This window comes from Saccopteryx leptura, chromosome 1, assembly GCF_036850995.1.
Source record: "Saccopteryx leptura isolate mSacLep1 chromosome 1, mSacLep1_pri_phased_curated, whole genome shotgun sequence".
NCBI classification, from domain to species: domain Eukaryota; kingdom Metazoa; phylum Chordata; class Mammalia; order Chiroptera; family Emballonuridae; genus Saccopteryx; species Saccopteryx leptura.
In genome coordinates, this window is record NC_089503.1 from 55,377,427 (window position 1) to 55,388,343 (window position 10,917).

Sequence of the window (10,917 nt, forward strand, 5' to 3'; positions counted from 1 at the left end):
ATGTGCAGAGGTCAGAAAGTCATATATGCCTGGACAGAACCAAGGGCACTGATCTTGTCAATTTTTGAGAAAACGAATAGCCTTTGGATGGCTTACACAAGTTTTGTTGAACTTTGGCAACTTTATTCTTTTCTCTTTCTGTATTGAATCTATGAGCACCTTACTGACATCACGGAGAATGGAATCTTATCTGGCTCAGTAGTCTCCTCACCTGATAAGGAACAAACCCATCCCTATAGCTTACTGTAAAACTTTTCTCAAACCCAGGCCTTTTTCTACCCCCGGCATGGAGTCTACTCCTTATTTTCCTTTCCCACATAATTGCACACACAGAGCCTATTCTTTATTACTTCTGTGTTTTGCACTCATGAGAAATAACAAGCTTTGTTCACACATACAGTTTCATTCTAAATTAATTTTTTTCAGGCTAAGATTATATATAATTTATTTTTGTTCTAATTTGTTCTTTTAATTTTATTCTTCAATTACAGTTCACATTCAACTATATTTTTCAATTACAGTTTGCATTGTATTAGTCTCAGGTGTATAGCATAGGGTTTAGACAATCATATGTTTTACAAAGTGTTCCCTCCAATATTCCCAGTACCCATCCAGCACCATACATAGTTATTATAATATTATTGATTACATTGTCTGCACTATACTTTATGACCCCGTGACAATTTTGTAACTACCAATTTGTACTGATTATATATAATTTCTCAGTAGCATCTTCTAATCAAGATTCATAGCAAAACTTTTTTCTCAGTATTAGAAGTTAATTGACTTGTTCACTTAAATTTTCTTACTACGTAAAAATTGACCATTAATGTTTTAGATGTACAGTTGTCTTATACATGCACTGTGCCCACTAGTAATCATTTGAAAATTAGCTCAGAGAAGCTCTCTGCTTCACTGGTCATGATGTTTTAGGAATGGCACTAGTTTTGCACAAGGCATAAAACAGGTAAAATCATTGAGTAGAGGAAGTCCAGTCAACATTAAATGATACAAAAAAAATTAGCCAGGAAAGGGATCTGTCAACTCTGTTGGGCCAACGCACAGAATTCAGTCATACCACAGATGATATTTGTGGAAACCTATCTGAGTACATAATGAATACCAACTAGGTGTATGCTAAGCACCTTGCACTGTTTACAGAGCTTCATATATTTTATCCTCATGCAAAAAAAGGAATGGCATAAGAAGCAGTTGTATCTCAAAGATATTTTTTTTATGTTTGCCCATTTATTTTAATGTGTTTTTGAAGCTATTTTAGTCAAATTATCATGTTTATACTCTCTTAGTCTTTTCTCAGACAGGAGGAAGTAAATGTCATGTTTTTGATGGGGGCAGAAAGAATAATTGGAGTATACTACTGAGAATCTGCTTAGTTTTAATGCTGTAGATGACAGGGTTCATTAAAGGAAAGGAAAGGAATTATATATAGCTCATTATGATGTGTACAAGGTGGGAAACATTCTTCCCTAATTGGTAGATAAAAGTCAAATCAAATTTATTGACATAAAAGACCAAAATGCAGTAGATGTGAAAGACACTTGTTAAAGTTTATAACATACTTCTACAAATCCTCTAAGACCTCTGGATTTTCACTGTAGAAAACTGCTTAATGTTGTAGTTCCTCCAATATTTTAATTTTTATTTTTGGCAAGAGAGAGAAAGAGAATGAGACAGAGAGAATCACAGACAGGAAGGGAGGGTAATGAGAAGCACCAACTTGTAGTTGCATTCATTTGGTTGTTCACTGATTTATTCTTATCAGAGGTGAGATTCAGCCAGCTCTCAACGGTTCGGCAGAACCAATACCTAATTTTCTGTTGAGTTTGGTAAACTGGTTGGTAAAATGGCACCTGTAATCTAGTTTTTTTCTAAGATGGACACCAGGACAGCCTTCCAATCTGGCAATCACAAAAAATTACATTTCTTACTCTTTTTAAATTTTCATCTCTGCAACAACATATTCTAAGTGCCCTTAAGAATGTCATTCTACCCATAGGTGAATAAAATTTGAGACAGAACTATGCTTGTAATATTTATTTACTCACTTCATAAAATTCATTATACCTTTGATGCAATACTACATTTTAATTCCCTCATGTTTGTTACTTCAGTAAACAAACATATAACATAAAGAGAAAAAGTACCAAATAACCGGGGTGTGTGTGTGTGTGACAAGCTGTCATTTGTTTCAACTTTGTGTTACTCCCAAAATTATCCTAAAATATTATGAGTGCACTGGTGTTCCCAGAACTATGAAACCAATAAGAAGCTAAGACACAATGATCTAATAATAGAAACACAGATTTCAAGGGTTATCTTATTGCCCATTTCGGAAGCCGTGGATGAATGCTCACAACTTTCCTTTGAACAACAGGTTTGTCATGCACATTATTTATCATATTTAATCTGAATAGCCTATACCATTTATTAATTCAGCCTAGACAGTTTTATTTAGTATTGATAAAATGAAGAAAATGTATATTCTGACCAATGTTTATCAATAGTATAAGCACAGTGCTTTGTTTTAAAAAGTTTATAATATAATCACATGTGGAAAAAAAGTTCTTTTGGGAGTTTGTAGACAGACATCTTAGAGCAAACAATGTAATAGTTTTTAATTTTCAGGAAGCACCACATCAGACTCTGGCCAGTTGGTTCAGCAGTAGAGTGTCGGCCCAGCGTGTGGAAGTCCTGGGTTCGATTCCAGGTCAGGGCACACAAGAGAAGTGCCCATCTGCTTCTCCACCTTTCCCCCTCCTTCTTTTCTATCTCTCTTTTTCTCTCCCACAGCCAATGATCCACTGGAGCAAAGTTGGCCAGGGTGCTGAGGATGGCACCATGGCCACTGCCTCAGGAACTAAAATGGCTCCAGCCGCAATGGAGCAATATCTTAGATGGGCAAAGCATTGCTCCCTGGTGGGCATGCCGGGTGAATCCAGGTCGGGCCCATGCGGGAGTCTGTCTGACTGCCTCCCTGCTTCTAACTTCGAAAAAATACAAAAAAAAAAGAAAGAAAGAAAAAAAAGAATTGCCACATCAAATGGAAGACATTGAGCAAGTAAAATCTTTGCTAAGATTGATTCTGTCGATGTATCCAAGATTACAGGTCATAGGCTGGGTAATCCAGCTGCAAACAAAACACATCCCATAAAGGTCAAGCTGAAATACACTAAAGACGCATTGCATGTTCAAGGCATTGTTAACAAAAGCATCAAATATTAAGTTTTGTTAATTGCTTCACAAGGGGTTTTTGTAACATTAATGTATTAAGAATCTTGTACTGTACTCTGGTTCAATCTACCTTGGAATTCAATACAATAATTTGGAACCCTTATTGCAAAAATCATTCAAAATAGCATCATAAGAGTACAAGTTCTTAAAATCGGTATCTTATAAATGTGGCCATGTTATTTATGAAGTACCTTATGATGATACTATGGAAGTGCATAACCTAACACCATTACTGCATAGAAAGAGGGCCACTGACTTAAATTTCATATACAAACTTTGTACTAATCTTGTTGAATGTCCTACTGTTAAGACTCTGTGTTTCAATGTTCCTCAAGTCATAACAACAACAACAAAAGCACAAGTCTTTTAATGTAAATTTCTGTAGAAGAAACTATGCTTATTAGTGTCATAAAGGAAATGATGAGGGAATATAACAAACTGCCTCTTGATAATGATATAAATATTTTATCATTATGCAGACTTTATAATATTTGTTCTTTATTACTTTGCTGTCACCTGTGTAATGTCCCAATAACTTCTATTTTTTTATTGTTTATATTTAAATTTAATTTCTATTGTGATTCTATGTATGTGTTGCCATGTAACTTCCATTGTTGAGACTTTATATTTTTTTCTAATTTGTCCATGATCTGTGATTATATATAATTTTATTCCCTTATATATTTGTTCTTTTTTCTTGAAATAACTTATTTCTAAACACTGATACTGATATAGTTTATACATAATGTTTAAATAATGACATTTTTTTTATTTGAGCAATAGCAGCTTATTATTTTTGTGATGTTTTTGTTTTTTTCCCAGTTTCTGGATTATCTTTTACAATTTTTTCTTTTTCTTTTTATTCTAATTATTACCTACTCTTTATTTTATAATTTCCTCTGGAAGTTGTAGTAATATGTTATAAAACTTTGCATTCTTTTATTACATGTCCTTGCTTGGTTATTGATGCACGCATACACTTTTCAATAAGTTTTTGTAGAATGTCTTATAATCTTCAATAAAGGGTATTAATGACCATAAATAAATATTATTATTATTATAATATATTAAAATAAAACATTTAAAAAATGTTTGCAGTGCCCCTTAAAAGATTAAAAAGGCAACAGAGTTTGACAGATTTTTTTTTAAATATAAAACTGAACTTAGAATCTCATATAAAAATTGGCCTTGGGTGGTACAAAACAGTCACAAGCACAGCCACCCCAACTTGAAAAAAGCAGCACATCAATTATTAAAATAAAAAGTGATAACGACTCCAACATTGAATATAGTCTTTCTGAATGCTAGACAGCACAACAATATAACAATTTTAAAGAAAAATATGAGGGACAAAAAGTTAGGCTGTGAGTATTATACAAAATATGACTTCATAAAAGAGAAAAGTATGTGTCAAAAGAATGGAAACGTTTTCAGATTGAGGCATCAGAGAAAAATAAAGAGGTACAACAAGCTTCTCTAAGAAAAAAAATGAAAGAACATTTTTCATCAAAAGCTCATCACATTTGTAAAGAGAATTTTTAAAAATATGAGCAGGATTCAATAACAAAAGTAATAGATACAATGCATTAAAATATTTAAGTACTGCTTGTAGAATATTTAATACAATTTACAGCATGTCAAAAAGATGTAAAATTTTTAGACATAGTTTTTAGACATAGAAGTGTTTTTAGACATAGAAATAAGCTAGAAGTATAAATTAAAAATGGATTAGATATGGAAATAAAATTACATTCATGTAAAACTGCTGTGAAAGTAGCTGATTTTATTGCAAAGGAAATTAAAAAAGAAATATTAACTAAAATTATTGAAAATAATCTGAAAATATGTTTGATTACTGACAAAGCTTCAATATCTGCAAACTAGAATTTATACTTTTCTTTTTAAAAAGTTTTTATTGATTTTAATTTATTGTGTTTACATAGATTCAAGTGTACTGCCAAATACATAATATACCCCTCAAAATCTCCCTTGCCCCTCTCCTCCAACGCCCTCCCCCATTCCCTCCAAGATTTGCTTTTCTGCTCTCTATAACGCTGTATTATGTATATATAATTTCACTAATCTCTTTCCCTTCTCTGATCCCATCCTCTCATCCCCTTTCCCTCTGTCCACTTTCCTTCTGGGCCCTTTGAATCTGCCTCTGTCTTTATTCCATTCCTCGGTTCACATTATTCATTGGATTCCTCTAATGAGTAAGGTCATATGATATTTTTCTTTCTCTGCTTGGTTTATTTCACTTAACATAATAGTTTCCAGGTCCATATATGTTGTCACAAAAGGTAAGATTTTCTTCTTTTTCATGGCCACATAGTATTCCATTGTGTATATGTATCACTGCTTTTTATTCCACTTGTCACTTGGGCTATTTCCAGATCTTGGCTATTGTAAACAATGCTGCCATGAACATGGGGGTGCATTTCTTCTTTTGAATCAGTGATTTGATGTTCTTAGGATATATTCCTAAAAGTGGGATGGTTGGGTCAAAAAGCAGTTCCATTTTTAATTTTTTAAGGAATCTTCATACTGTTTTCCACAGTGGCTGCCCCAGTCTGCATTCCCACCAGCAGTCAAGAGGGTTTCCTTTTCTCCACATCCTCGCCAGCACTTATTATGTGTTGTTTTGTTAATGAGCGTCATTCTGACTGGTGTATACTTTTTTTTAAAAAAAGTGAGGATTCAGATACATCACCAATAATTTTCATTGAGCTAGTAGAATTGGAAAAACATGATGCAGAGACAATATATTCTTTAGCAATGGAAAGTTTAAATAATGTTGGGCTTGCTCAGAACCACCTAGAAAACAATTTAGTAGGATTTGTTCAGTGATGTCAGCATTAAGCTTGGGAGAAAATCTGAAGTGAGCAGTAGGATAGCAAAAGAGTTTCCAAATATAATAATATGGCCCTTATTTAAACCATCACCTCCATCTTGTTTTAGATGATTCAATAAAAAAAGTAAAGCAAGTAAATAATTTTAAAATATTTATTGACAAGATATATATATATACCATTTTTATCAATCTAATAAGAACCAAATTGAACTTACCAAAATATCCACATGACTTAAAATTTAAATTATAAATATTGGTAGAGTTTTGAGACCAATATGGGCTACTTATAGTTTAAAGTCAACCCTAGCTATGTAGCATGCTTTTTCAATACTACATCACTATTTTTATTCAAATAAAAAGTACTTAGGTATAGCTGCTCATCTTGAAAATATATATTTTATAACTGATTGGCATTGATGAATGGTTTTTTAAACAAAATTTCTCTTCTTTAAAATGCACTGCAAGCAAGAACTATAAACAAAATAAATGCTGAAAAACTTATGGTAATATCTATTAAAGCATTTCAAATGCTTAGAAAAGGGCCCATATGAAAAAAAGATGAATTATTATTTCAAAAACCTTTAAAATATAAAATTTATATAAAATCATTGACTTGTCAGACTTTCTCAGAAAATAATTTTAGAAAACATCATAACAAATTTAAAAAATGACTAATAGATTGTGAACATTTAAAAGCAAGTTGTAGCCAATTTCAAGATGGGAATAAATTACAATTTCTTAATTTTGGGGAGCCAGATTACTGGAATATTGAAGAAGTACTAGTTTCATAGAAAGTAGCTGAAGAACAATTGCTCATATTCAATGACACTTATAATTACCAAATTAATTAATATCAATGATTATCAAGATTTCATGGAAAGTGTTTTAAAAAACCACAAGAACTATGCAATTCTTAAAAGTGCTCAAAGAGCTAAAAATATTGTCAGAACAATTGCTGTAAGTTCAGCCAAAGCAGAAAGAGGTTTCTCAAAGATGAACATAATATGTTCAGTGAAGAGAAGTAACATAACTGTTTGTAATATATCAAACATAATGACTATTAGTCTAATCAGCCTACCTTTAAAGGAATGGAATTCTACTACTACATAAAAGATGGTTAAGGATAAATCACACAGTGAATGATGCTCAGATAAAAGCAAAGAAAATTGCAAGTGAGGGGCCCTGGCCAGTGGGCTCATGGTAGAGCGTTGGCCCAGCATGTGCAAATACTGAGTTCGATTCCCAGTCAAAGAACACAGGAGAAGTGCCCATCTGCTTCTCCACCCTTCCCCCTTTCCTTTCTCTTTATTTTTCTTCCTAACGCAGCCAAGGCTCCATTGGAGCAAAGTTGGCCCAGGCACTAAGGATGGCTCTGTGGCCTTCACCTCAGGTGCTAGAATGGCTCCGGTTGCAACAGAGCAACACCCCAAATGGCAGAGCATAACCCCCTGGTGGGCTTGCCAGGTGGATCCTGGTCAGGTGTATGCAAGAATCTATCTTTGCCTCCCTGCTCCTCACTTCAGAAAAATACAAATAAAAAAAAAGAAGCAATATGGAACTATCTTAAATAACAATTTTACTGTTTTTTTCAGGTATTATTTAATATTTTAAAACTTTTTTTATAACATAATCTAGTTTTGTGTACCTCTTTTATTCTTAAGCTTTTTTGTGACAGAGACAGAGAGAAGGACAGATAGGGACAGATAGACAGGAAGGGAGAGAGATGAGAAGCATAAATTCTTCATTGTGGCACCCAGTAGTTCATTGATTGCTTTCTCATATGTGTCTTGACCATGGGGCTCTAGCAGATCCAAGTGACCCTTTGCTCAAGCCAGAGACCTTGGGCTCAAGCTGGCGAGCCTGGCTCAAATCAGATGAGCCCATGCTCAAGCTGGCAACCTCCGGGTTTCGAACCTGGGTCCTCTGCATCCCAGTTTAATGCTCTATTCACTGCACCACTGCCTGGTCAGGTTTATTTAAGTATTAAATGTATGAAATAATAAACTACCTTATTTTTTTATCCATAAGTTGCACCTAGTGTTTTAAGGAGGAAAATAAGAAAAAAAATATTCTGAACCAAATGGTATGTTAAAATATTTAATAAAATATACCACAATAATATTTCAACAATGTAAACTCACTAGCAGTATTAACAACCATTGGCACTGCTAATAACAAATGAGAAAAAACTTTAATATTCAAGTACTCTTCTAGTTGTCTGGAAACCCTAAGAACTCATCATGGCTAGTGTCAAAATTTAAGAAGTTCAGTTGCTCACAATCGCTGGTGTCACTTTTTTCTCTATTTTCATATATGATACCATCTTCAGTGCCATCTAAGACACTGCTAATGCCACATTTTTTGAATGACCTAACCCGGTTTCATTCTTCACTGACTGCCCTGATGTTTTTACCCACTCACAAACTTGAGTGATATGAGTCTCTTCATTTGTCCAGTTGGTGTCAGATCATGATTACCAGCAGCCATTCATTTGTTCCACTCTTCTCACATAAAGACTTTAAATGGTTTGTTGATGGAAACATTGAGAGGTTTCAACTGGCTGGTAAAACCCCCAGGAATTATAACTAGATGAGTCTTTACTTCTTTAAATTTTTTTTTGTGTGTGGTTTTGCTAATATGTGATCTAAACTTGTCAAGCACTAATAGAGCAGCAAATGACAACAGCGCTTCACACAGAGCTCCAGCAGCTGCAACACAGCCCTCCACCACTGCAGCAAGCCTCCCCCATCTGCCCTCAATGATGCCAGATGAATGCGTCCACACAATTCTCGCCTTCCCTCCTGTGCTGCATGGAACTGTGGAAACTGGAACCAGGAGATCACTCAGCAGATGCCAGTTCTGCCCACCACAGTGGTGGGTATGATTATGCTACTGCTGGTGCTCATTCTACATATGTTTACCGGTGCAACACCCTACAGCAGCTAAAAAAATGAACATTTTCTCCATAAGACATATGGGCATTTTTCCCTCCACTTTTGGGTGAAAAAAAAGTGTGTCTTATGGAATGAAAAAGATGATACTTTTTGATATGTTGTTTTTTAATACTTAAAATGGACATTAGGGCAGAGAACTGGTTGTTAAATTATTTGAATCCCACCACTGCTTCCTATATGTGCCTTGACTTGAGGGCCCCAACCAAGCCAGTGACTCCTTGTTCAATTCAGTGAACTTGGGCTCAAGCCAATGACCTTGGGCTTCAAACCAGTGACATTTAGGCTCAAGTCAGCAACCGTGTTGCTGGTCATCATGTTGATAATTCTACACTCAAATCAGTAATCCTATGCTCAAGGTAGTGAGCCTAAATTCAAGCAAATGAAGCCCACACTCAAGCCTGCAACTTTAAGGTTTCAAACCTGGGACTTCAGCATCCCAGGTCAAAACTGTATCCACTGTACCACCTCCAGTCAGACAGCTCCTCCAATTGGCATGATTTTTAATCATGCCATTTTTGGCAAATCCTTTGACACTCTCAGTCTATGAACCTCATCTGAAAGTAAATGAGACTAATTAACTTTGTCTTGCGTTGTGAGGATTAAGTACAAAATCATCAGGGAGTGGATTGTAAGTGGTGAGATCCTATGCATATGTGAGGGTTTGTTGTTGTTACCTCTATTGTAATGGGCCATCCCCATTCTGTATGGCAGAGGCAGGCTAGTATCATTCACACTCAGATATGTTGAATTATTTTCCAATTTGCTCAAATTTTTGGAGAAGAGGTGGAAGATAGTAAAGTTATAAGAAGGTTTTTGCCTGACCTGTGGTGGCACAGTGGATAAAGCATCGACCTGGAAATGCTGAGGTTGCCGGTTTGAAACCCTGGGCTTGCCCGGTCAAGGCACATATGGGAGTTGATGCTTCCAGCTTCTCCCCACCTTCTCTCTCTGTCTCTCTCTCCCTCTCTATCTCTCTCTCCCCCTTTCTCTCTCCTCTCTAAAATGAATAAATAAAATTTAAAAAAATAAGGTTTTCAATGAAAGTTACTGAAATGAATACCTAAGATCTAGTAAAAGGTTACTGGTGTTTGTGTATGGGTGGGTGGGGGGAGGGTCAGAGAAAGGATGAAGAAAGTATTGGAGCACTTTCCTAAGTGCAGACAAGACCAAAATGAAGCCTGAAGTATTGGGCTTCTTATGAAGGTGAGGGCAGTGCCTTTGGTAGAGTTCAGAAAAGGAAAAGCAGAATGTAAAAAACAAAATAAAATAATAAAAAGAACCCACTTTGTTTTGACAAGAGTGAGTCTAGATTGCCTATTTTCACAACTCTATTCAGTGCTATTTTCTATACCATACTAGAGTAGAGACCAGAGAGGGAGGACAGAGCTAGAGAGAATAATATGCAGTGAACACAGCCTTGATATGCTTCCTATGCTCCCAAGTTTTTAATAGAATTCCCACAGAAGTTCTACTTTTTATTTTTTAATAACTGATACTGGGATGATTCACTGGCAAACCAAAATTTATATGACTTTTGTGTCCATGTAAAAACTCTGATGGACCAAAAATACAGTAGATCCATCAGTTAATCCCCAACACCAAGCCAACTCTATGTGTTCTCTCTCCAAATAAGGTTGACCATGTAGCCCCAGCCAATTTTTTCTTTCTTGTTCTTTATTCTTTGTTCTATAAAACTTCTTGCCTTCTGCTCCATTTAGCAGTCCTCCAAGTTGAGACTATTTTATGAAGGGTTAAATAAAGTTTGTGTCACCTAAATTGTCTTTTAAAACAATTTTTAACATTGTAAAGATGCATAAATCCAAGACTGTTGCCTCATGACCTTGAAAAGTTTGTCCATCA